This window comes from Rhinatrema bivittatum, chromosome 3, assembly GCF_901001135.1.
Source record: "Rhinatrema bivittatum chromosome 3, aRhiBiv1.1, whole genome shotgun sequence".
Lineage (NCBI taxonomy): Eukaryota > Metazoa > Chordata > Amphibia > Gymnophiona > Rhinatrematidae > Rhinatrema > Rhinatrema bivittatum.
This window is the reverse complement of record NC_042617.1, coordinates 552,544,959-552,570,403: the sequence shown is the minus strand read 5'-3', so window position 1 is coordinate 552,570,403 and position 25,445 is coordinate 552,544,959.

The window sequence follows — 25,445 nt, the reverse complement described above, 5'->3', positions numbered from 1 at the left end:
AGCACCATTGCCTCTCTGTGTCCACATATTTATTTTTAATTTACATATTCTATTCTTTTTTATGGAATTATTTTTCCTTCTTATATAGGTGTAATTTCATAGTTTTATATTTTTATATATATCAAAAATATAGCTTTTTTCTACTTTTTATGATTTTTAAAAATATTGAGGCCCATATTCAGCTGCTGTGTGGCCCTGCTAGATAGCTAGATAAAGTTATCTGGCTAATTAGTTCTGTATATTCAGCAGCATAGCCGTGTCACTGAATATACCTGTATATCCTAAAGTTAGGAGTATGGGCCGACCAGAGTTAGCCAGATAACTTATTTGGCTAACTCAGCTCCTCTCCAGAATGCCTCTGGATCACCCCTGACTTATCCAGGCAAATTCTAGCCTGATAAATAGTTATCCAGCTACAGTTTAGCCAGATAAGTCGCCAACATTTCATGTAGCCAAATAACTTCATAGTTATCCAGCTATATGTATTTGAATATGGACCTCATTATTATTATTAATGTTATTATTATTCTTAATATTATTATTAATGCCTGATAGCTGAAATGCTGCTAATTACTGGGCTTTCTGTCTCTGACAGGCCCTTTGGAAATTGTTCAAAGCTTCTGGAATGTTTCACCATCAACAATTAGGGCTGAATTAGCCATGATACATGGGTGGGAGTTCCTGTGCATTTGCTCCCTCTTTTTGTCCGAACTTTGAATAGACCTGCATTCTCTTTCTCTCTTTTTATTTTTCCTATGTTTGTTTACATTGCAATCTATTTCTCTTTGCTGCTATCGCTGCTTTAGCAGCCTCTCAAAAGTCCTTTTTTAGTGCTACAGGAAAAAAAAAGAAAGTAAAAACATGCTATGACTGGTGGTTCCAAGAAGGCTGTGGTCAGCAGCTTCAAGAACTGTTCCTGTAACCACAAAATGTTCATTGCCAACAGCCATGACATCTGTGTGCTGTATGACCCTCAGATTACAGTGGAATTGGGCCTGAAAGATGGTAGAGCTCTGCAGGGCACTAAACATGAGTCGGGTGGATAGAGTTACTCCTGTTCCCATAGTGGAACCTCTTTAGATTCCTGTCATGCCAAGTCAAGCAGGGTTTCTCGAGGAAGTCTCCACCTGCTATGGTGCCAGGCTCCAAATCTGACATAGCTTTAGGGCAGAATTAAGACAGAGCATAGACATGCTGAATGCAGCCATCAATGCATCCCTCCACACACTCATGAACCCATTTCCATCTCAGGGCTCATTGATGCCAAAGATAAAAATGATCTCAGTACAATAAGTGCTGTTCTTGATGCCGTTGGCACTGTCCTCAACGCCACTGATGCAGAAATCCGCTAAGCCTTCATCAGTGCCAACAGCTCTGACGAGGCCCTCTGCATCAGCAGGGCCCTTTGCTCCGTTAAGGGTTGTGGCATCAATAGGATCTGAAGGCAGCTTTATACAAGTGGCCTCATCATGTATAACTTGAAAGATTCCTTTGGCTTGGTCTTAAATCTGGACAGTAGAGCCCCATTGGTGTTCTCAGTGCACAGCACCCAATATAGATATCAGCTACTGCAGCTGGAAACACCAATCTGTTCCACAGTGCTGTTGATTTCCAATAGAGCTCAGGCCCTAGCCATACAGCCAGGACCCTGCTGTGGAGCCCAGCCCATGCTTCTCAGAGTGACAGTCCAATTTTGGTTGTTCAAGAAGATATCTCTTCCCCAACTCTGACCCAAAGAACACATTTGTACAAATAAACACAATGGGCCATCAAAATAGTATGTGTTCTGCTTGGTATTTGAATATTACAGGAGTGTTTTGTGGTTCAACATTATCTGTAACCCTTGAGTAAGACTGAGTAAGATTTTAACATCTTTAGTTTAATTCATAAAATATATGCTGACAATGTGCAATTTTATATTCCCAGTATGATTATTGGTGAATTTCCAGCTGATCATTTTGTACAAAGTCTTGCTTTAATTAAGACAGGGGTACTCAAATCATTTCTTGCAGTCCACCCGCCCCCCCCCCCCAAGCCAATCAGGTTTTCCTATATCTCTAATGAATATGTATGAGATATATTTACATGCAATATGCAAATATGCAATATGCAAATGTTTCTCATGCATATTCATTAGGGATATTCCAACTGTCTGAGAGAGCCTCAAGGACCAGTTTGAGCACCCCTGAATTAAGAAATGAATGGATGAAAATTGTTTGTTCCTTAATTGTAATAAGACCAACAATTCTGTAATTTGGAAAGTCTGCACCTCTTGTTTTGCTGTCGGACATGAATATTGGTAATTCTTGTTTAAGTATGGAGGTTCATAATTTGTATGTAATCATTGATTCTCATCTTTGTTAAAGTTCCAAGTTAAAATGGTAGCTAGAACATCTTTGTATCAGGCCGATACAGAAAAACGCGCGGGATAGCTGGCAAGCGCCTGCTGTCCTGGCGCGCGCACAGGCCACTCTCCTGGGCGCGCGATTCAGGAGGGTGGCTATGCAAATTAGGGCCTGTGGTAAAAGGAGGCGCTAGGGACACTAGCGCGTCCCTAGTGCCTCCTTTTTGACAGGAGCGGCGGCTGTCAGCAGGTTTGACAGCCGACGCTCAATTTTGCCGGGGTCGGTTCTCAAACCTGCTGACAGCCACGGGTTCGGAAAACAGACACCGGCATAATTGAGCGACCGTCTTCTGACCCGCGGGCTGTGGGCCGATTTTAAATTTATTTTTTTTTTAAATTTTTCATTTTTTTTTTACTTTTGGGGCCTCTGACTTAATATCGCTATGATATTAAGTCGGCGGGTGTACAGAAAAGCAGTTTTTTCTGCTTTTCTGTACACTTCCCCGGCACCAGCAGAAATTAATGTCAGCCTTTGGGCAGGCGTTAATTTCTGAAAATAAAATGTGTGGCTTGGCTGTACATTTTACTTTCTGTATCATGCGGGAATAACTAACAGGGCCATCAACATGCATTTGCATGTTGCTGGCGCTATTAGTTTTTGACGTGGTACTGAAGTCAGACTCACTGGTCTATAGTTACCCGGATCGCCCCTGGAGCCTTTTTTAAATATTGAGGTTACATTGGCCACTCTCCAGTCTTCAGGTACAATGGATGATTTTAATGAAAGGTTACAAATTTTAACTAATAGGTCAGAAATTTCATTTTTGAGTGCCTTCAGAACCCTAGGATGCATACCATCCGGTCCAGGTGATTTGCTACTCTTTAGTTTGCCAATCTGGCCTACTACATCTTCCAGGTTCACAGTGATTTCGTTCAGTTCGTCTGACTCATCACCCCTGAAAATCATCTCCGGAACTGGTATCTCCCCAACATCCTCATTAGTAAACATGGAGCCAAAGAATTCATTTAGTCTTTCTGCAATGGCCTTATCTTCCCTAAGAGCCCCTTTAACCCCTCTGTCATCTAATGGTCCAACCGACTCCCTCACAGGTTTTTTGCTTCGGATATATTTTAAAAAGTTTTTATTCCTCAAAAGAGGAATGGATCTCTGATCCATTACCAGAGGGAAAGAACTGAAGGTATTGTTTAAGAGCTGTGGTTGCAGCTGAGTCAAGTATGCTGCACTTGAGATGAGAGTTGTTACGCCCCTCACCTTTGATACAGTGACTCTGGCATAGTCTCTGGCAACATGCTGTTACAAGGATCTGGGTTAGAACTTCCTGTAATTCTAAACTTCCTTTATAGGTTCCCTAACCAAGACTTCCTGTGGCACTAGCTGAATTACATCTTCCATGAGTATATAAGGAACTCCTTTGCAAGCCAGCCAATGCCTCAGCAACAGATCTCCTAATATGCCTTGTGTCTCAGTGTGTATTGCTTCCTGTGTTGTCTCCTTGCCTTGTTTCTGCCTTGTCCTTGCCTTGTTTATACCTTGTCTTTGCCTATTTTCAGGTCGATACAGCAAGGCCGCGTTAGAAAGAGTGCAGCAGTGCCGGGCGCACCCTCGTTCCCCGCACGCACAGTCCTGCTCACATACCGCTCGATACTCTATTTAAATTGCTTGCAAATGCAAGCCGCGTCTGCGAAGCGTTAGGCGAAGGGTTAGGCCCGCGCATCCCATTTTACTGTATAGGCGCTTAATACAGCGCCTATACAGTATCCTGGGTGCGCTGGTACCTGTCATTTCAAATGTCATGTCAACTGACATTTGAAATGACAGGTACCAGGAAGTGGATGTTTCTCCCCCTCCCGAAGCAAGGCGCAGGCGAAAATTAAAACAAAAGTGTAAAAAACAAAAGTGTAAAAAAAGTTAACTTACTGGTGGGAGCCGCGGGCGCGCGTTCGATGCAGGAGCGAGTTCATCGAGGCGGTAGCCGGCGGGCTGTCATCGAGGCGGGAGCCGGCGGGCTGTCATCGAGGCGGGAGCCAGCGGGCGGGTGGGCGCGCGTTCATCCAGGCACGGCGGGAGCCGGCGGGCACGCATTTATCTAGGCGGCGGCGGCGCAAAGAAAACTCCAGTATGCTGTTCAAGGAGCTGGTACATGCAGCAGTCAAATGGGTTGAAGAAGGTTAGGCCTTAATTCCCAGTATAGACAAGGTCCCTCTTTGGGTTATATAAGAAAAGGAAGAAGAGATTAATGTTCTAGAGTAAGCTGTAATGTTCAAAGCCATCGAGGTTGGTCCCAACAAGGCTGCAATCCAAAATCTGAGCAAGCTGGTTGAAAGGCTAGGGAAACATCAAACAGAACTGGGAAAACAAGAAGACAGGATGGAATGGAAGCAAGATGACTTGAGCTCTCAGCAACAAGACATCTTCAGTAGACAAGAGTTGCACTTAGGGCTAGAGTTCAAACCCCATCCACAATTTGCCCAATTGGAAGGATAGAAAGAAAACTAATAAGAAAGGACCTGCTCTCGTTTCCAGAAGTCAGGTCATTATTAGAGACAATGTATGAATCTGGGGATAGAGAATGGTGCTCTAAACAATGCTGTGCAAGAGAGTCCTCATGAAGGTAAGCTCAAGGCCATTGCATCAGAGTGCATACAATGTCTGTCAGAGGCTCCAGACAAAAAGTAGATGCATGTCATACTGAATTGAAAAGGGGAACAACGAAGGCTTTTGTCGTATATATTGATGTATCGATTGGTGGGGTGAAGATAAAATACTGTGTGGATACAGGATCAGATATTACAAAGATCTCAGCAAGACACTTCTACCTAAACTTTCCAGGATTAATAGCAGAGGATGCCAATTGGTTAATCTATCAGCAGCCAATGGCATAGACTTTCCAATGCTAAGCTGTGCAGAGGTTGACGTGCAATGCCTCAGACAGAAGCTAACCTCAATGCATTTTCATTGTGCGGGATAAGGAGAAGAGCGATTCCATGGCTACCAAGATGATCCCTTGCATTCTAGGCATTAATGTGCTACAGAATATTAAAGGAATTTTCAAGGTTTTGAGGTTGTTGACTCATGACTCCAGGAGAAAAGGAGATGTATCCAAGATATAGGCTGAAGTATAACAGCAGCACAAGTCTGAGCAACACCCAGAAAAGTTTGGTTACATCAAAACTGTAGAGAGCCATGATTCCATGATCCCTCCATTAGCTCAAAAAGATTATTGAAGGACATGCTTCAGGTTAAAATATGTCAACAAGTGCCATAGGAACTGCTTCTTTGCCAGACATTCTGATAGTGAAACACATACTAGCAAATCCCGGGGAAGGTCTGGTACCAGTGAGGTTGATAAACACTTGGAAAAGTACAGATCATCTACTACCTCCCCCCCACCCCACACACACACCCCCCTATCCCAGCATCTAAATAGCAGAACTTATTATACCCAAAGAAGTATAATTTCTGATGGAACTGAAATGCCAGCAGGATGTAAATAACCTGGAAGTTTTGAGGTGCACAGTTGCTGAGAAACCAGAGAGAATAAAAAAGGGATGCAGCATTTCCATACAAATGAATTGGTAAGGTCTCACTGAGGAGCAGAGGCAAAACTTGAAGATCTTCTAGTACAGCACCAATCCATATTGTCCAAGGCTGATATGAATATTGATTATACCAGTGTAGTCATGCACGCCATCAACAACAGAAATGTGAGTCTGATTAAACAACCACATCAGACAGCTAGCATCATCCCACATCTTCAAGAAATTCAAGAAGAATGTTCAAGACCAGGTGGTCCAAGACAATCTCAAAAAAAGCTCGAATCCTTGAGCCACCCCAGCATTCATAATCAAAAATAAAGATGAAAATGTCCAGTTCGGCTGTGATTGCTGCAGGATGAACTCAGTCACTTACAAAAATGTATACCCATTCCCTAGAATTTAGGAGTCCCTAAATGTTTTAGGGCAGGCATTGCTGTTTTCTTCCTTGGACTTAACCAAGCTACTTTCAAGTCACAATAAATGAAAAAGATATGCCAAAAGCTGTAATAACCACATCATTCAGGTTGTAGGAATGGGCCTGAGTGCCATTTAGCTTGTGCATTGTGCAATTCACCTGATAGTTTTCATCACCTCATGCAATCTGTTCAGCCAACATGTATTTGAGACTACTTCTATATCTGGATGGCATCTTGATTTTTTTGTGAAGACTTCAAGAGGCACATGCAAAGGTTAAGTCTGGTTCTCTAAACATTCTCTGAAAATGGATTGATGCTAAAGCTATCTGAAGTGCAAATTGTTCTGCAAAGAAGTGACTGTCTTGAGCTATGTGGTCTCAGATGATGCAGTGGCTAAGGATCCAGCCGATTAGTTTGTTGACTTCGTTGGCCACACCAAAAACAGTGAAGAAAATGAGTCACTTTCTAGGCTTATGTCAACTGAGGGCTGAGGAAGTCCAAGACAAATTATCAGAATTATAGTGCTTTTAGACTGGAATTGTTGGCACTTACTTAAGCCGCTATTGAAAAGTTCAAGAGCACCTAAGGTACAGAAAATGTATCATGCATGCAGTCCACTACTCACTGAAGTACCTGGAGACTGCCACTGTTTAAGTAGTAGAGCAGCAATGGCTGACACAATTATCAGAGTTACAACATGAGGTTTTCAAAAAAAGGTAAGGAAAGCCAACACAAATGCAGACATATTATCTCATTTGTCCATTGGGGATCAACCTGACTGTGAAGATTCTGAGAAAGACTTCCTTATTTAGAGCCTGAAGAGTTTTGGAATTGTCTCTGGGACAAAGAAGAGGGATTCATATTCACCTATACAAGCTGTGACCAGAGCCATATATTGCAAGTTTTCTTCTTGCACACTGGACTATTCCATGGAGTATTTGAAGGAGCTGCAGTTGAAAGATTAAGATCTGAAAGTGATCATCCATGCGATGAGGGAAAATCAGTCACCTCAAACTGAAGGCTGGTGAGAAAAGTGGAAGAAACTCCGGAAGCAGTGTGGCTAGCTTCTGTTTAGAATGGTTTACTATAATGGAAAGTCTGTGATCCCAGAAAGAGTATTCCACTTTTGCAATTTGTAGTGCCAGAGGCATTACAATGAGGAACCTTTGAAACTAAACATGATTTTAGGGGACATGTTTTGAGTTAATGGCATGATAAAGAGTATGAGACCAGACTACTGCTAAGCCTAAATGGTGTCCAATGTCACTGAGTGTTTACATCAGTGTAAGACGTGCCTATTGGCCAAAGATCTGTTCCCAATAGAGAAACCACATATGCAGTGTTTTGAACTGTTATTCCCCGTAGAAGTATTGGCAATGGATTTCACCACTGTAAAATCAAGTACTAATGAAATAGAAGTAGTTGCAGTCCATCTGCATACTTCTCCCATCTGTCTCAATGATTGAATCCAGAAGTCACCACAAGCCACCTCAGGCCTGAGCTGCTCCCACCACGTGTTTCCATAGCAGCCAGCCAAGTACTGGAGAGATTGAAGCCCATCTGCATACTTCTCCCAGCTGCAATGTTGGTCAATTCCTGAAGTCACCACAACCCACCTTGGGCCAGAGCTGTTCCAAACCCCACATTCTTCAAGCAGCTGGCTAGGTACTAGAGAGGTTGTAGAACTCTATGGCTCCACTACATTTTCTTTCCCTGATGATAATCCTCCCTAATCTTATTCCCTGCTGAAAACCACTACTAACACCGAATCCACCTTCCCCATTCTCTACATTTTTATCTCATCTGCCATTCTGTCAACTGCTATCCATTGCTCTTGAATTTCAATGTTTTCTTTCTTTCATCCAGCCATCTCCACTCTTCCTGACAGCATCTCATCCTTGTTGTTGTCATCACATCTCTACCTCTCTTCCACATATTCTCCTGTTCCTCCTCCTACTCTCAGCCAGGAATATCAATCCAATCCTGGCTCTCCAAGGCAACTTTCACCCAATCAATGCTTATCAAACTGTTATCCCTCAAATTGTATCACTCTTCTCCTTTCCCCTCCCTCTTCTCTTCCTTTCTTGTGCATCCTGTGGAATTCCCACTCTATTTCTAACAAGTTGCCAATGCTCATGACCTTTTTGTTTCTCATACTCTTTACCTCCATGCCTTGATTGAGATTTGGCTTTTCCCTAAGGACTCTGCTTCAGTTGCTGCTTTCTGTCATGCAGGTTATCTTTTCTTCTCTCTCCCCCTCCTGGAGGTTTCAACCCTTTCTTCCACCTCAGTCTCATTCCACTGATGCCTACTCCTATTCACCCTACTACCTCACCAACTTTGATCCCCAGCTTTCTTTCTTCCTTGACCTATCTTCCCTTTCCCTTATTCTTAGTGATTTTGACCTCCATGTTGATGATTCTTCTGAATCTTATACCTCAAAACTCCTTTCCTTAACCTCCTCATTTGATCTCCAACTCTGGTCTACTGTCCCTACTCACAAACATGAACACTGCCTTGACCTAATCTTTTCCTCTAACTGTTGTCTTTCAAATTTATCTAATTAAGTTCTTACTATCTCAAGCCATCCTCTGACAACTTTCTCACCAAACCAGCCTCTCCCACAGCCTTGTTCAATCACCTCCCACACTTTCAGGAATCTCCAAGCTGTCAACCCTTGTATCCTCTTCACTACTGATTCATCCTCCATTCCTACACTACATTGAGTCAGTTGACAAAGCAGTTTCTTCTTACAACACTACACTCTTCTCTGCTTTAGACAGTCTCATTCTTCCCCTTATCCTTCCTGAAAGGTGCACCAAAATCTAGCCTTGGCTCATCCCTAGAATTTGTTTCCTATATTTATGTGCCTTCCCTAAGAACATCTCTGGCTAAAATCCCATACCCATGCAGACTCATATATTTCAAATTCATACTGACCCCCCTTCCAATCTGCTATTGCACTTGTCAAGCAAGACCAATATGTCCATCTGACAAACCCGTCTTGCATCCACCCCTCATTGTCTCAAATATCCTTTGCCTCCCATCCCCCCTTCACTCTCTTCCCAGCCTATTGATAATTAGATTCACAAAATGAGTCTTGAGTTCTCAGCCAGGTCACTTCTACCTCCTTCTCCCCTTTTCTTTCCTCTATCCTTCCCCTGGCCTCCACATCTCTCTCCTCTTTTTCTGAGGTCACAGTAGAGGAAACTGCCCATCTCTTCTCCTCCTCCAAACTCATTACTTGTTTCTATGAGCCCATTCCAAACCAATCCCTCAGCTTTATCTCCACTGCCGTCATTCCTTCCATTTTTCACATCCTTAATCTATCATTTTCCACTGATACTGTTTCAGCTGCCTTCAAACATACTGTGATCACACCACTCCTCAAAAAACCCTCATTAGCCCCTACCTGTCCTGCCAACAGTCATCCCTCCTCCTTCCTCCCTTTTGCTTCTAAAATACTTGTTCAATGCCACTGTCTTCACTTTCTTTGATCTCAAGCCATTCCTGATCCACTTCTGTCTGGTTTTAGCCCTCTACATTTCATAGAAGCTGAAGTCTCCAAGGAGTGGGAAGTCTCCAAGGAGTTGGAGTCCTGAAAAAAATGTGTTTCCCTTTTGTTTTTGTTCCAGGGGTGGGTCATTTGGGGTCCACCCCCAGATTATTGTTTTTATTTGTTGTGCCATTTTGTTAAAAAAAAAAAATTATTAAAAAGCAAGGCCCCCACAAGTAGACAACCCCCCCCCCCCCCCCCAGGACTCACCACAAACACTCAGTGGTCTAGCATGGGGCCTGGGAGCAAGCTCCCACTGTTGGGCCAGTGGCTGCATTCATTCAAAATGGCACCAGCCACCCTTTGCCTTTAACTTGTGACAGGGGCTACCGGTGCCATTGGGCAGCCCCTTTCATATGATAGGGGCAAAGGCAGCCAGCAGCATTTTGAAAAATAGTGTGGCCCATCTATTAGTGTCACACAGAGTAGAGAAGGGACACATTTTCTCAGACTGTACCTTCGCTGTATTGGAAACAGTTAAAGTTAGTCCACGAGAAGGTGATATTGACGCTTTACTTATTCGTAAAGAACAACAATGGATTTACACTTTAGATACTGTAGAGTCACATGGTCTTAATAAAGATATAGAATGGATTATGTGCTGATGGAATTACATTTTCAATGATGAAAAGACATCAGAACACGTGAGATGATGTTTCTTCTTCATATTGGATATAAGTTTAAAAGAATGAGCATCTTTAGGAAAAGCTGGTTGCCATGTTGTGAAAGTCAGTTTTAATAGGGTAAGGAAATTTTGTGGCCTGTACATATATAAAAGTGTGTACCATCTTTTTATTAAAATTGAGGTTCCCAATAGTTTTAGAAAGGGAGAATTTAAGTAGGGAGGTTGAAAATCCATTATTTGGAGATTTGTATTTGTAACATTTATACTAATCTTTGTTGCTTTGTGTTTGGTTGCAGAGGATTAATCCCTGATGGAAGTGGCTGGAGCTGCCGAAATATGGGCTCATGTCGGGTGATTTAAATATGAATAGTTGGGACCTCGGGATATGAATATGTAACAGAAAAGTTACATGGATTTTAAATAATAAAATATTGTTTTTGTTATAAACATAAAGTTACTAATTTAAGAAGAAAAAAATAGATTGAGACTGGTAAACGAATTACATTTGAGTGCTTCAACTGATACTGCCTGAGGCCCATTATGTGGCTAGAGGTGGTGGATACACACCAATGAAGCACGTTAGAAAACTCTGTCTGGATTTTTTTAGTTAGTGTTTGTGGAAAATATTTTATTAAAAACGATTGCTTTCTTCCCATTATTGATTGAATGGATCTTGCCAGGCACAAGTGACTTGGATTGGCCAATGGTGGAAATAGGATATTGGACTTGATGAACTTTTGGTCTGATCCAGAATGGCAAATTTTATGTTCTTATGTTCTTATAACATACTGAAGACTCTCCCACAGAGAAAATAAAGAAATGGGTAGAGCATTTATCTGAGTTGGTATTTGCCTACAATAGCTTTGTGCACAGTTCCACAGGATATGCCCTATTCTTTTTGTTATTCAGGCAGGTCTCAAGGCTATCCTGGGATTTGCAGGTAAAGTCTGCAGATATTAAAGATTCTGACAACCTACATGCCTGGGTTCGGCAGAGCCAAGTGCATTTAAATGTAGCATGTGAGATAACGTCAAGAGAATTCCAGAGGAATCGAGAAATTGCAACAACGTGCTTCACTAAAAGGTCAGGATGCAGTCTGATTTAGGTGGGAGATACAGTTCTCGCAAGGCAGCATCAGTTCAGGGACTGGAACAAGATCCAGGACATATGGGAGGAAACTCCCTATGAGGTGGTTCATGTATATGAACCGGCACAAAGTACTTTTGGTATATGCTCTTCTAGTGGTATAACTAAAGTGGTTCAGTGAAAAAAGTTGAAACTGTTGACCTTCCCATATTTAGAAGCTGGGTTAGAAGAAGGTGAAGGCATTTTCTGTAAACCAGATTCACTAAAACCTGAAACATGGGGGTTATTTTCTAACCCTATCACACGTGAAAAGGGACTTTTCGCACACAAAAAGTCCCTTTTCGAGTGTGATACCTAGATCGAGGCGGAGTCGGGACGGCGTTAGCACCAGAAGAGGAGGAGTCGGGGGTGGCATCAGGGTGGACACCATGGAAACTTCACTGACGGCGAAAAGGTAAGGGCCCTTATCGCCGCCAGTAGCGCGCCCAATAGCACCCCGTTAGCACTGGGATTCACAAACCGGTGTGAAGAAAGAGAATCCAGGCCTTGGTCAGATTCTGATTAGGAAAGGGAGGAAGAGAGATAAGTAGTCTGATACCTGACCTGCTAAAAAAGTCGAATGTTATGATTAGAAATGAAGTTATGGGGATTGGAAAGGCTTACCATTCTGCCTCTTCTCTTTGGTTGGAGTGCATGAAAGACGCTGCACTGCCATTAACTGTGAAGTGCCTATTTCTTCTTCTTCACCAGGCAGTACTCTGCAGCAGGCAGCCATTGGCATACTGCCAAAGCCATGTACCAAAGGGATGCTCACTTGGCCTGACCCAGCATGGCAATTCTTATGTTCTTATAATACCTCTACATTGAAAAAGATGGTGGAATATATTCTGTAGGATATTCACCAGTGTCCCATAAAAATAGGTTATGACATATTTAATTAAAAATGGAATGTGACTATGTAAGACTTCATCCTATGCCAAATTTATTTTTTATTTAACATCTTTAACTTAAATGAGGGACATTTTTCTTTCACATGAGTTTTAAATTATTATTACTTTAATAATTTAATATCATTTTTTTAAATGAAATAATTATTTAAATTGTAAATCCATTTTCCTGAATGTTTGTTCTTTTCTTGAAAATTTTAATACAGTATAATATATTTTGAAGATAGATTTACAATAAATTTTTTTTTTCAAGCCACTAGTTAAAAATAAAGGTTGTTGGAATAGGAGATTGCATATACCAATCTTTTTAAAACTACAAAAACTGCAGGATAAAAAGCTGTTTAGCAAACAATTATAAGTCCTTGATGAAAATATTTAACATTAGTTTCAGCTTTTTAATTCTCCATTTGGTGTCTAAAAACATGTTTTCTAAGATGGGTATGCTGAATGGTCTAATTTTTGCATTTATGTACAAATTCAAAGACGTACAGAATCCTTCATTATTTTTCACAAATATAGTGCTCTTTCTGTTTTCTCCATTCTATTGTTAACTGTATATACATGGGTTGAACCTAAGAGGCAACCTTCAACTTTAGGTAGAGCTTTTCTCAACAGTAAGCCCAGGAATATAAAGCACTGAACTGTCCTGGCCTTCTTTTCTGAATTACGAACATAATTGCAATGACTCTTGGTTTCCTTTCACAGAAAAAAAAAATCATTTATTGAAATACAAATTAAGAAAAGATTTAATGCAAGACAACCCATATCCCTTCAGTTCTTCTATGTTGGTAGTTATGTACAATATGAATGCTTTTGTTCTGCATTCTTTTATTTGGCACAATATCCTATGTAATTAACTAAGTGGAGAGGCTGTCAATTAAACACTGATACTAATCTAAGTATAAAAGCTTTTTATAAAAATAAATGACAGTTTTGGAATATTTTTCTTGCATTGTCTCTTGTGAGTTCATTCAGCCCAATTGTCCCAGAAATGAGTGATCCAAATATTTATATATCATCAAGGCAACATTTGTAAAAATGGATGACCTGTCGTCTACAAACTGTGCATACAAAAAATGCTTAGTGAATAAGCATCTCTGAAACCAAGGCTCATATTTATCAAGGAATGGCTATTTCATCATTAAATTAATGTCAGCAGCATCTTTAATGGTAAGATGGCCAAGGACAGTTAAAAAGATGACTACAAGTGTCCTTGGTAACTAGAAGGCTGCACTGAATTTAGATTAATTTTACCAAGTATAGCATGAATGTCAGTTCCATTTAAGTATGTAAACTAGCATTCCTTATTGACATGTGGTTATATATTTACTTTAATAAATGGAAGCCTTTCCACAATTCATGGCGAGCCTTTTACTTATAAATTATTATCTATCTTAAACAATGAAACAGTTCTTGTAGCTAGAGTATTTACATTCTCTTCTGTTGTCAGTGTTTTTTCATGATTATTACCCTGGGCACACAAAATAATTATTATCATAAATAATTACTTCCATCCACTACTCCTGATGATAAAAGAGATTCGTTACTGGCTAAGAAGAATATACCTCATATCTCCCTAAGAAGAATCTCATAATTATTAGTGGCTTCAACCTAGATAACAGTCTAATCTAGAAAATAAGGCTAGCAGCCAGCTAATCAGGGCACATATAATAAAGAACAGCATTCTTCTATGAGTATCAGATACCGCATTAACTTTACCTACTTAGCTTTAATCTAGTACACGTTCATCCTGTTTAAGGTGTATCATCAACAATATATCTATTCTTATCAGAAATAGGGTTGCCAACTGGCTCCGGATTTTCAGGACAGGTTGATCTAGTTCAGGTTTTACTCCCCTGCATGCAGTGGGAATAAAACCTGGACTGGATTTTCAGGACAGGCATTCCCTGTTCTGAAAATCCAGAGCCAGTTGGCAACCTTAATCAGAAATCTTGCCACCAGGATGTAGACAGAATGGTCTATTACTCCTTTGATAGAGACAATTCTGTGTAGGGGAAAAATAGAGAGTCCAGTGATCTCCAGGGTGCAATGGCCCCATAAGTACCTGTTTACATAGGCACAGTAAACTACTGTGGTGTTAGTACTGAGAATGTCAATTGTTATGGAAAAAAAAGTGACAAACAGCAAAACAAGCGAAAGGCTTGTTAAGACTTTTATTTATGCATGCATGGGGAGTCAGTGTGAAATGCTGACTGACTCCAAATTGACTTGGCATATGCAAGGTTTCACTACACTTTCTTACCAAGGTAAAATGTTGAGATAAACACTTTTTTGATTGAAGATGAAACTGTGAAGACATCTGCGTTCCTAACTACTCTGGGAAAGATATTTTAACTTTCAAAAAACATCCTGAGGGAGATTACGTTTACAGCTTCCCTTTTCAATCACTAGGAAAACAATGAAACATTTCTGCATCCTTATCTTGTACCAGACAACTCACACTGTTTCTGAGACCTCATAGTACAGAAGTTTAAACCAACAATATATTGCACTTTGAAATTCTTTTTTGAAAGGATCTAAACCATTTTAACTATTTCAGTCCCTCCTTGAGGTCCAGAACAGCAGGAGGGGGTCTAGAGACTAAAGAGCTTCTAATATATGATCACTCATAGCACAGAATTTACCAAATTCTTCATTTAGGGAGGTGTTCTGGGAAACTGCAAGAGTTGCTGAGAGCATTATTTTAGGGATACTTGTTTTGAATAGCATTACTATACATTGAGCTGATACACACAAATGAGAAGAAATACAATTACAGTAATAAGCATCATTAGTAATCTTTGACCCAAAGTTTCCAAGACCTACCCAAACCAAAAAAAGTCCCAGGAGGAGCTCTGAGTGTCAGTAAAGTGGGTTTGACATTATAGCAAAATATCTATCATCTTCATGTGATTTCTATTGCTTCTATCTTTATTAATTAAGGAGTAGCAAGAAAAGTTAATAAATTGACAGACCTCGCCTTTGTCAGCAAGTAAAATATCTAAAGCCATACAATTATCTAAAACTACTTCTCTAAGAGACTAGGGATGTGAATCGTTTTTTGACGATTTAAAATATCGTCCGATATATTTTAAATCGTCAAAAATCGTTAGTGCCACGATACAATACCAATTCCCCCGATTTATCGTCAAAAAATCGTAAATTGGGGGAAGGGGGAGGGCAGGAAAACCGGCACACTAAAACCCCCTAAAACCCACCCCCGACCCTTTAAATTAAATCCCCCACCCTCCCGAACCCCCCCCCCCCAAATGCTTTAAATTACCTGGGGATCCAGCGGTGGTCCGGAACGGCGGCGGTCCGGAACGGCCCCCTCAATTGAATCGTGTTGTCTTCAGCTGGCGCCATTTTGCAAAATGGCCGCCGCAAAATGGCGGCGGCCATAGACCAAAACGATTCGACGCAGGAGGTTGTTCCGGACCCCCGCTGGACTTTTGGCAAGTCTTGTGGGGGTCAGGAGGCCCCCCCCAAGCTGGCCAAAAGTTCCTGGGGGTCCAGCGGGGTTCCGGGAGCGTTTTCCTGCTGCGAATCGTTTTCCGTACAGAAAATGGCGCCGGCAGGAGATCGACTGCAGGAGGTCGTTCAGCGGGGGTTCCGGACCGCCGCTGAACGACCTCCTGCAGTCGATCTCCTGCCGGCGCCATTTTCCGTACGGAAAACGATTTGCGGCAGGAAATCGCTCCCGGAACCCCGCTGGACCCCCAGGAACTTTTGGCCAGCTTGGGGGGGCCTCCTGACCCCCACAAGACTTGCCAAAAGTCCAGCGGGGGTCCGGAACGACCTCCTGCGTCAAATCGTTTTGGTCTATGGCCGCCGCCATTTTGCGGCGGCCATTTTGCAAAATGGCGCCGGCTGAAGACAACACGATTCAATTGAGGGAGCCGTTCCGGACCGCCGCCGTTCCGGACCACCGCTGGATCCCCAGGTAATTTAAAGCATTTGGGGGGGGGGTTCGGGAGGGTGGGGGATTTAATTTAAAGGGTCGGGGGTGGGTTTTAGGGGGTTTTAGTGTGCCGGCTCACGATTTTAATGATTTTCACGATAGTTTACACACCCAAACGGCAACAATATGATTCCCTCCCCCTCCCAGCCGAAATCGATCGTTAAGACGATCGAGGACACGATTCACATCTCTATAAGAGACTAGATCTCTTATTGCATTAATCCTAAAACTTTCATTATTTCATTCATAGTGATTTCCACAGTGGCAGAAAGATTTTTTAAAGAATTTTCAAGTTCAAAAACTCTTAAACCAGGAAAAGAAGGTCCTTAAAATATGATAAAAGGAGAGGTTGTCCAATTGAAAGTCCAGCAAAGCCCCCCGTCTTCTCTTAGAAGTAAGTACATTCTGATGATCCTTGTTCAGGGAGAACAGAGGGGCAACATATCCGAAGGAGAATTGAGCAGTAGTATTAAAGGAAATAGTCTTTACTGCTCTCCATGATGCAAAGAACCACAGTCCTGAAGTATTATAAACAGATAATCTGCTTGTCATTTCCTCTAACCTCAGAGGTGGCAAAATAGATTTTTGAGATGTTTCCTCTGGTGCAGCACCAAACATGATGTGCTTCGATGGAAGCCTTGGCAAGCAGGAACATGGAGGAAGGGGTATACTCATCATGAATGTAATTACCAGTACACCTTAGGTTGTGCTCATAACCTGTGGAACATATCCCTCAGATGGGGTTTCTGGCTTCCAGAGGGCACAATTGACAAATGGAATGCACTGAACTACTACCCCCACCATAATCACAATGGGGCATTGTCCTGTTAAAACATGTATAATAAGTGGGACACTTGTGTCGATAGTCCCCACAATACAAAGGATGTGCTCCAGTAAGGGCCACCATTTTGTTGTTAACCTTGAACAAATGGATAGTCATGTTTAATTCATGAGCAAAGCATATATGTAAAAGGTTCCATTGTGAGACAAGAAATATTTCACCACACAGTACAACCATTTCTTGTTGATCACTGTCATTATGTCAGTACAGTTTGCCCAAAGTGTAGCAGTCTCAGGTTGAAAACCCCAGCCTGCCTATTTGTTGCATAGAGGCAGGGCATAAGAGTTAGAATGGGTAAGAGAGACAGCAGTGGGTGCAAGGTAGGTGGCTTGGTTAAGGATGGAAGATTCATTAAAAGGAATTGGAGTAAATCCAGAGCCATCTGACTTCAAATGGTAGCATAGCCAACAATCTGAAAAAATTCAGAGCCTCCTGCAATGTCTTAGTATAGGTCTGGTAGGTCTGCACATATAGTCCCAAATATGACCATGCTACTGTGGAATGCAGACAAATCAGGAGAGGAAGCAATATCATGTTGCTGGAGGGCAAGAATAAGTCTTTAAGTGGTAGCAAAGGCCCAGGAATACAAAGTCAATGATTAGGTGATTTTTGTTAACTCACCACTGTAGGCTTTCTTACAGTGTGGTAGATGTACCCACATAGGGTGTCCTTCTAATTTCACAGTAGAATGTGAATTCAACAGTACCTGAAAGGGCCCCTTCACCTGGGGCCCAGAGAATTCTTTTGCCGAAAAATCTTCAGAAAAACAAAATCACCTGGTTGCACACTTTCAGTAGGCACAGGGTCCACTGGAGGAAAAGATGCTCATACTTTCTGCCAGTATGAAGCCAATACTTTCTCTAAGGTAAGTAGGTAATGATTTAGAAACTCCTGAGAAAATAAGAGAGCAGTAGAAGCTTTTGGAAAAGGACCAATAGCCATCAGCCTACCAGTAGCTATCTGAAATGGAGTGAGACCTGTCTTTGAATATGGCAAAGTCCTCAAGGCCATTAATGCTAAAGGGAGGGCCCATATCCACGTTAATTTTGCTGAGGCCATTATAATACCCATCTTGGTTTTTAACCTGCCATTGAAATTGTCTATAAAAATGGAGGCTTGTGGCTTATAAGGGGTGTGAAACCCGAGGGACATATCAAGAGCCTTAATTAATGACACTACTATGTCATTGTTACGCTCTCCTCCTCCAGAGGGGAGGAATTAGCAATCTGTTATCGCTCACCCCGCCAAGAGGGCGGAGTTAGCAATCTGTTCTGCTTTTCTCCTGAAAGGGGGAGGAGTTAGCAATCTGTCATGATCTGCTCCTCCACAGGGGAGGAGTTAGCTATTTGTAGTTCTTACCCGCCAGTAGGGCGGAGTTAGTAATCTGTTAGCAAACTGATGTTAGATGCTCCTGTAAGGAAGAGGTAGCAATCTGTTATGGATCAACTCCCCAGGGAAGAGGAGTTGGCAAACTGTTCAATGATACTCTTCTGAGGAGAGAAGCTAACAATAGGTATATTGTACTTTGCTACTCAGATAGCAATCTATCATGCCTCCTCTATGGAGTAGCAATCTGTTATATATAGGCTGCTGGCAAGTCTCATAGAAAGAGAAGGTAGCTATCTATATAATACTTCCGTAAGCGGTGTTAGTGGTCGGTAGTGGTTGGCTCCCACAGAGTGATAGTAGTGTAAGGAATGACCACTTGGAGGAAATGGTGAATCCCTGGGCCGATGGCAGATGATAACGCCCCCAGGAGGCGATCCTGAGAGGAACCACCGGCTAGGCTAGAATATGAAATAAACACAAATAGTTCTTTTATTAGGCTGGAAGCTGGACCACCAGTGGTGGCAGTAGTGAGTCGATGTGTCCGGCAAGACTGAAGTCCTTCTGATACTGGAATATAATCTCTGGGTCGCTGAGTTGTAGAGAGAGACTAGAAGTAGTGAGTAGACAGGGTATACTGGATAGAAGATGGTACACTCACAATAGTAGATGTCTACAATGGTCTCTATGCCACAGAGAGTCTTCAGTATATTCAGGAACAGGAGCTATAGGCGAGCACTGGTTCCTATAAACAGTCTGTAATAAGAACTCACAATAGCTGTATATGAAATGGCTTCTAGAGTAGAAGAGAGTCTGTAAAGGATTCTAGGAACATGGGCCCTCGTGGAGGGAGTACTGGTTCCTATCTGTAATCTTGCCAATATAACTCTTGATCTCCGTACCTGCAATAACGTCTTGGACGGACGGGAGTATACAGAGCTATAGGAATGTAGGCCCCCGTGGAGCGAGTATCGATTCCTATCTACAATAGAACTCACTTTGTTCACGTCTGCGATCGCTTCCAGGCAATGAGGAGTCTTCCGAGTATTCAGGGACGTAGGCCCTCGAGGAGCAAGTACCGGATCCCGTCTTGGCAATCTGAAATCAAGAAGAGAGAGCGGAGCCCCCGTGGAGCGGGAACTCCTGGTAAGTTTAAAAAGGCCGAGCACCGGAGAAGGATTCCCATAGCTGACTCGGATCGTTGTTGCAAGTATCATGGACTGCCAAAGCAAGTCCTGTTGGAGTTCCTTGCTAACTCGTTAGAGATTAGCAAACAAAGACCTTTTAAAGTGGAAATGGATGACATCACTACGGGGGGAGGCTCCCGAGGTACGCACCCTTGCTGATACAAAGTCTGGAGCGCGCGCGCGTGCCCTTACGTCATCAGGAACATGGTGGATTCGTAGTGTCAAGCCAGCCTGGGGACACCGAGACCAAGAGGCAGGGAGCAGCCGCGGCTGCATATGTCCGTCAGAGCCGAAGGGAGTCGCTCCCAAGGTAGAGAGGGTGGAGCGAGGGGCGAGAAGAGGCATGAATGCAACAGTCATTTACAAAATGTATCCCCTGATTACTATCAATTGACTCTGAGATCCCATACCTTGGGATGAATTCTCTTAGTAAAATCTTAGCTACAGATATGGCATTTGCTTTACCATAGGAAAAGCGTACCCCCACTCTGAGAAACGGCAAACCATTGTTAATGCATATTTATAATTCTGACACAAAGGTAACTATTAAATCAATCTGGATTTGTAAAATGGGGCCTATGGGGCTCTTTAATGTGCGGGTGGATTACCAAACCTTTGAATATCTTGTATAAATTTCATTGTATACACTGAGGGGCGGATTTTAAACCCCCTGCTCGCGTAAATCTGGCCGGATTTACGCGAGCAGGGCCCTCCCGCGCTGGCGTGCCTATTTTGCATAGGCCGCCGGCGTGCGCAGAGCCCCGGGACTCGCATAAGTCCCGGGGTTTCTGAAAAGGGGCGTGTCGGGGGCGTCGCCGAGTGACGCCACGTTTGGGGGCGTGGCATGGCATTTGGGGGGCGTGGCGCCGTCCCGGGGGCGTTCCGGGGGCGTGGCCGCGCCCTCCGGAACAGCCCCCGGGTCGGGTCTCGGCACGCCAGGAGCCTGCTGGCGTGCGCGGATTTACGTCTGCCTCCAGCAGGCGTAAATCCATGGATAAAGGTAGGGGGGGGGGTTTAGATAGGGCCGGGGGGGTGTGTTAGGTAGGGGAAGGGAGGGGAAGGTGAGGGGAGGGCGAAAGTAAGTTCCCTCTGAGGCCGCTCCGATTTCAGAGCGGCCTCGGAGGGAACGGAGGCAGGCTGTGCGGCTCGGTGCGCGCAGGCTGCCCAAAATCGGCAGCCTTGCGCACGCCGATCCTGGATTTTATAAGATACGCGCGGCTACGCGCGTATCTTATAAAATCCAGCGTACTTTTGTTTGCGCCTGGTGCGCAAACAAAAGTACGCAAACGAGCAATTTTTTAAAATCTACCCGTGAGAACTTATTATAGTGGCCAATGCCTTGACCATTGAAATAATACCCCGCCAATGCTGAAAAAAACATGGGGATCAATGCTGAAGGAGCTGCATGAGACATCTGATGTATTGTGAGTAAAATATTGGGCAATACAAATTGGGGGACAGACCACTGCCTCATCATTTGGGCCAAACCACAATTTATTCTGTCCTTTAATTTTTACTATGGCCCCTCCTTTTGCCCATTGCTTCCAATAATCTTTATCCTGTGCTTGCCAGAGAACCAAATTGTCAAAATTAAAATTTGCATTGTCATTAAGCAGGTTCTGTAACATTAGCTGGCGTTCAACAACTCCCACAGTGTAACTTGTCAAGGCTACATATTTAGCTACCTGATCTGCCGGGTTGTTGCTCCTGAGTTATATCTGAGTCTTCCTTGCTGTATCCAGCACATAGAACTACTGCCAGTTCAGAGGGTAGCTGAATTGCATTTAGCAAGTCTTTAACAACTACACCCGAGGCAGTTAGGAATCCCCTCAATCTCCAATGAATGCCATATTCATGAACAACCCCAAATGCATAGCGAGAGTTTGTATAGACAGAGAGGAGCAAGCCCTTTCCCCTTATACAGACCCTAGTAAGGGCACCCAATTCTGTTGTTTGTGCTGAACAGGCATGGACGAGAGGACCAGCTTCCACCACATCCCACTGGGTACATTCAGCATATCCAACCATATCATCCAACCATATCATCATGGGGCACGGAGCCATCTACAAAATAAACTGCATCAGTATTCGAAAGAGGGCTGTAATTCATACTCCATTACCATTATGTAGTCATAATCTGGTGTTTCTAAATCAATTATTTCTGGTAACAAAGGTAACAAATTATTTCTGGTAACAAACCAGGTGAGAGGGCAGAACAGTGATGAAAGATTATATTCCCTGAATGAAAAAAATTGTCATACTTTGTCATACGTTCTAAGGTAATTAATTGAGAATAGTAAACGAAGCATGAGGTAAACAGAGATGCAAAAAGGTGGTATAAAATTAATGACTGAGACCTTTCTAACATCAGGGCTGCTTCCTCTATAGCTCTTAAACAGGCAGGAAAACTGACTGCTACAGTATCTTACTGGGCTGAGTAATAACCTATAGATTTTCTTTTACCTTCATGATCTTGTGTCACCACCCCAGCTACTACAGCTGCAATTTCATGACATATCAAATACAAATCCTTTTTGTAATCTGGGAGGCCAAAAGCTGAGGCATCAGAGCTGTTTTCAGAGATTTAAATGAGTGTTCTTCTTCCCTAATCCACTCCGAGGCCTGTATTGTCCTTGTGGTTTACCTCTGTCTCAAAGAAATTGATACAAAGGTGTTGCGCCCCTCAGTCGCAGGCGGCTGCGACCTTTGCTGCTCTCCTCCTTTCTCTAAGCAGCTCCGAGTCTGGGGAGAATGGCGGCCTCCGCTTCCACACGCCGACCCTCATGGCATGCCCGGGACGGCGTGGGCGCTCCCAGCAGCCATCTTACATCTAGGGTTACCTAAGGCATGCGAGCGTGCGCCTGCACCTTTCTTCAACGCATCTTGGCGGGAACCTCGGGGGCGTCCCCACCGCATGACGTCATCCGCTTACCATACTTAAACTCAACTGACCTCTTGCAATATGAGTTAGCAAGGATTCTTGCCCTGCTAGTTCCGCCTCACTGGGTCTTCACCTCACTACTGTCTGGGTGACCTAGGTACCCGCTCCTTGGGTACCTAGGTCACTCCTTGGGTACCTTGCCACACTTAGTGCTATCCGTTCTCGGAGAGTCATTACTTCTTGTCTCTCTCTGTTTCAGTGAGTTCTTGCATTATCCTCAGAAGACCTTGCTGTTCCTGTTCCAGACCTCCTTGGTGCCTGACCATCCATCTACCGGTGTGAGTACAGTACCAGCTCCTCTACCTTTGTGGCACAGATTCTTGGGTTACCCTGCTTGTGGGCCACTACTGGATTCCTCCTGTCTTGTGCAACTATACACTCGGCTTCCAACCTACCCCATGCTGCGGACCACTACCGGAGTTTCCAGCACAAGCCTCACCTAGAGAAGGTATTCACCGGACTACTCCGCACTATGGATTACTACTGGACGGACTAGCTACAGGTCACTCTTTGGACTGACTCTATTGCTTCGCTCTTCGGATCACCATTGGCTGTATAATAAAGTTATTTCCTCTGTTGTCCATCACTGCTGAGAACACACCTGTTGTGGTGAGTGCCCACAGGGCTCCTCCCTGTGGGCGGACTCTTCACTCACTACGACCCAAGGGCCCACTACTAGTTCAAGATACACAGAACATAACAGATTACTAATTACATAGACCTGGCTCAGCTCTCAGCCTTGCAGGCCATTCCTGGCCTGGCCCAACATATCACCGAGCAACAGAGGAGGTCTCTCAAAACCTTGACTGACACCTTTAACCAGCTGAATTCCAAACTGAAGGATTCTTCTACTCCCAGCGAGAATACATTGTCCCCGGTGGTTACCGGGTGAACTACAGTTCCTCTACCAGCCCCCACACATTTCACAGGAGACTCCCTGTTGTGTAGGGGCTTCCTCAATAAATGCAGTATGCATTTCTCGCTACAACCAGTTTATTCCTACTGCTACTACCAAGATTACGTACATTTTGTTGCTGTTGGATGGGAAAGCCCTGGCCTGGGCTTCACCTTTATGGGAGCACAATGACCCAATCCTAAATGACTTGCCTGGGTTTTTGGCTCTCTTTAAGTCAGTTTTTGAAGACCCTGCTCGCCAGTCCATTGCAGGTTCAGCCTCCTGGATCTATAACAGAGAATCAAACCACTCTCGGTCTATGTGATTGAATTCAAGGACCTGTCTTCCAAACCTATGGGATTCAGGTTTCCTAAGAGCTAAATTTCTACAAGGACTCAATTCCCGCATAAAAGATGAACTTGCCGCTCGGGAGTTAACTGATACCTTAAGCTCACTGATGGATCTTGCTGGGCGAATTGACCACCGTATACACGAGCGCTCAGCTGAGGTAAAATCTCTGAAAAAACATGTATCCAATGGTATCCGTTCACAGAATCTACTGCCCACTCTGGTCCAGGCAGCATCTTCCCCTGAAGAAGAAGATGAACCTATGCAATTATGCCGTAGTCATCTGACCGCCAAAGAAAGGCGCTTTTGTAAAAGGATGGATCTATGCATGTATTGTGGAAAGACTGGCCATGCAGTTCAAACCTGCCCTATCTGTCAGAGAAACATGTAGACCTAGGATCTGCGGGAGGACTCTTCCTAGATCTAACTGCTCCTTCTCCTCCACTGACTCTTCCTGACTCCATCATCTCTGGGCCTCTCGAATTCACCATTCAAGCCCTGGTCGACTCAGGTGCAGGTGGGAACTTTATCCTCAAAAGATTGGTCGAACACCTACGACTTCCTACGGAGCCAGTACCCACACTGCTGTTCCTCTCGTCCATTCATGGCGAGCCCTTGCCTGGAAAAGTTTTGATCACAACACAGCCTGTTTGCCTCCGCACAGGATCCTTGCATACAGAGACCATCACATTCCTGGTTCTCGAAAAGGTTATTCTCCCCATAGTGCTTGGCATGCCCTGGTTACAAGATCACACTCCACAATTTATTTTTTATTTTATTTATTTATGCAACTTTTATATACCGTGTCACAGAATACAAAATTCTATCTGTACGGTTTACATGATAACATACAAAAAACCAAATAGAAACAGATATAAATACTTTAAAAATTTCCAAATAAAAATAAAATACTAAGATAGTTAAAATCTACTTATTAAAAAGAAGCAAAGTTAAGAAAATAAAAGACTCCTCAAATAACTTCTGTGTTAGCTAACACTCTTTAGGTTCAATTCCAAAAGCCTGCTGGAAACACCATGTTTTTAGATCTTTCTTAAATTTTTTCAAATTATCCTGCATTCTAAGATGAACTGGCAAACTATTCCACAATTTTGGCCCCGCGATCGAAATTGCTCTGTCTCTCACTTCGCTGAGATGTGCCGATTTTACTGTGGGTACTGATAGTAGACCTTTATTTGCTGATCTTAGTTCTCGTTGGGGCACATGAAGTTTAATAGTTGAGTTCAGCCAGTCAGTATTTTCTCCATATATAATCCTATGAAACATACATAAAGTCTTGTGCTTAATTCTAAACTCAATTGGCAGCCAATGTAATGTTTTTAGGACTGGCGTAATATGATCCCTCTTTCTTGTATTTGTTAAAATTCTTGCCGCAGCATTCTGAATCACCTGTAGG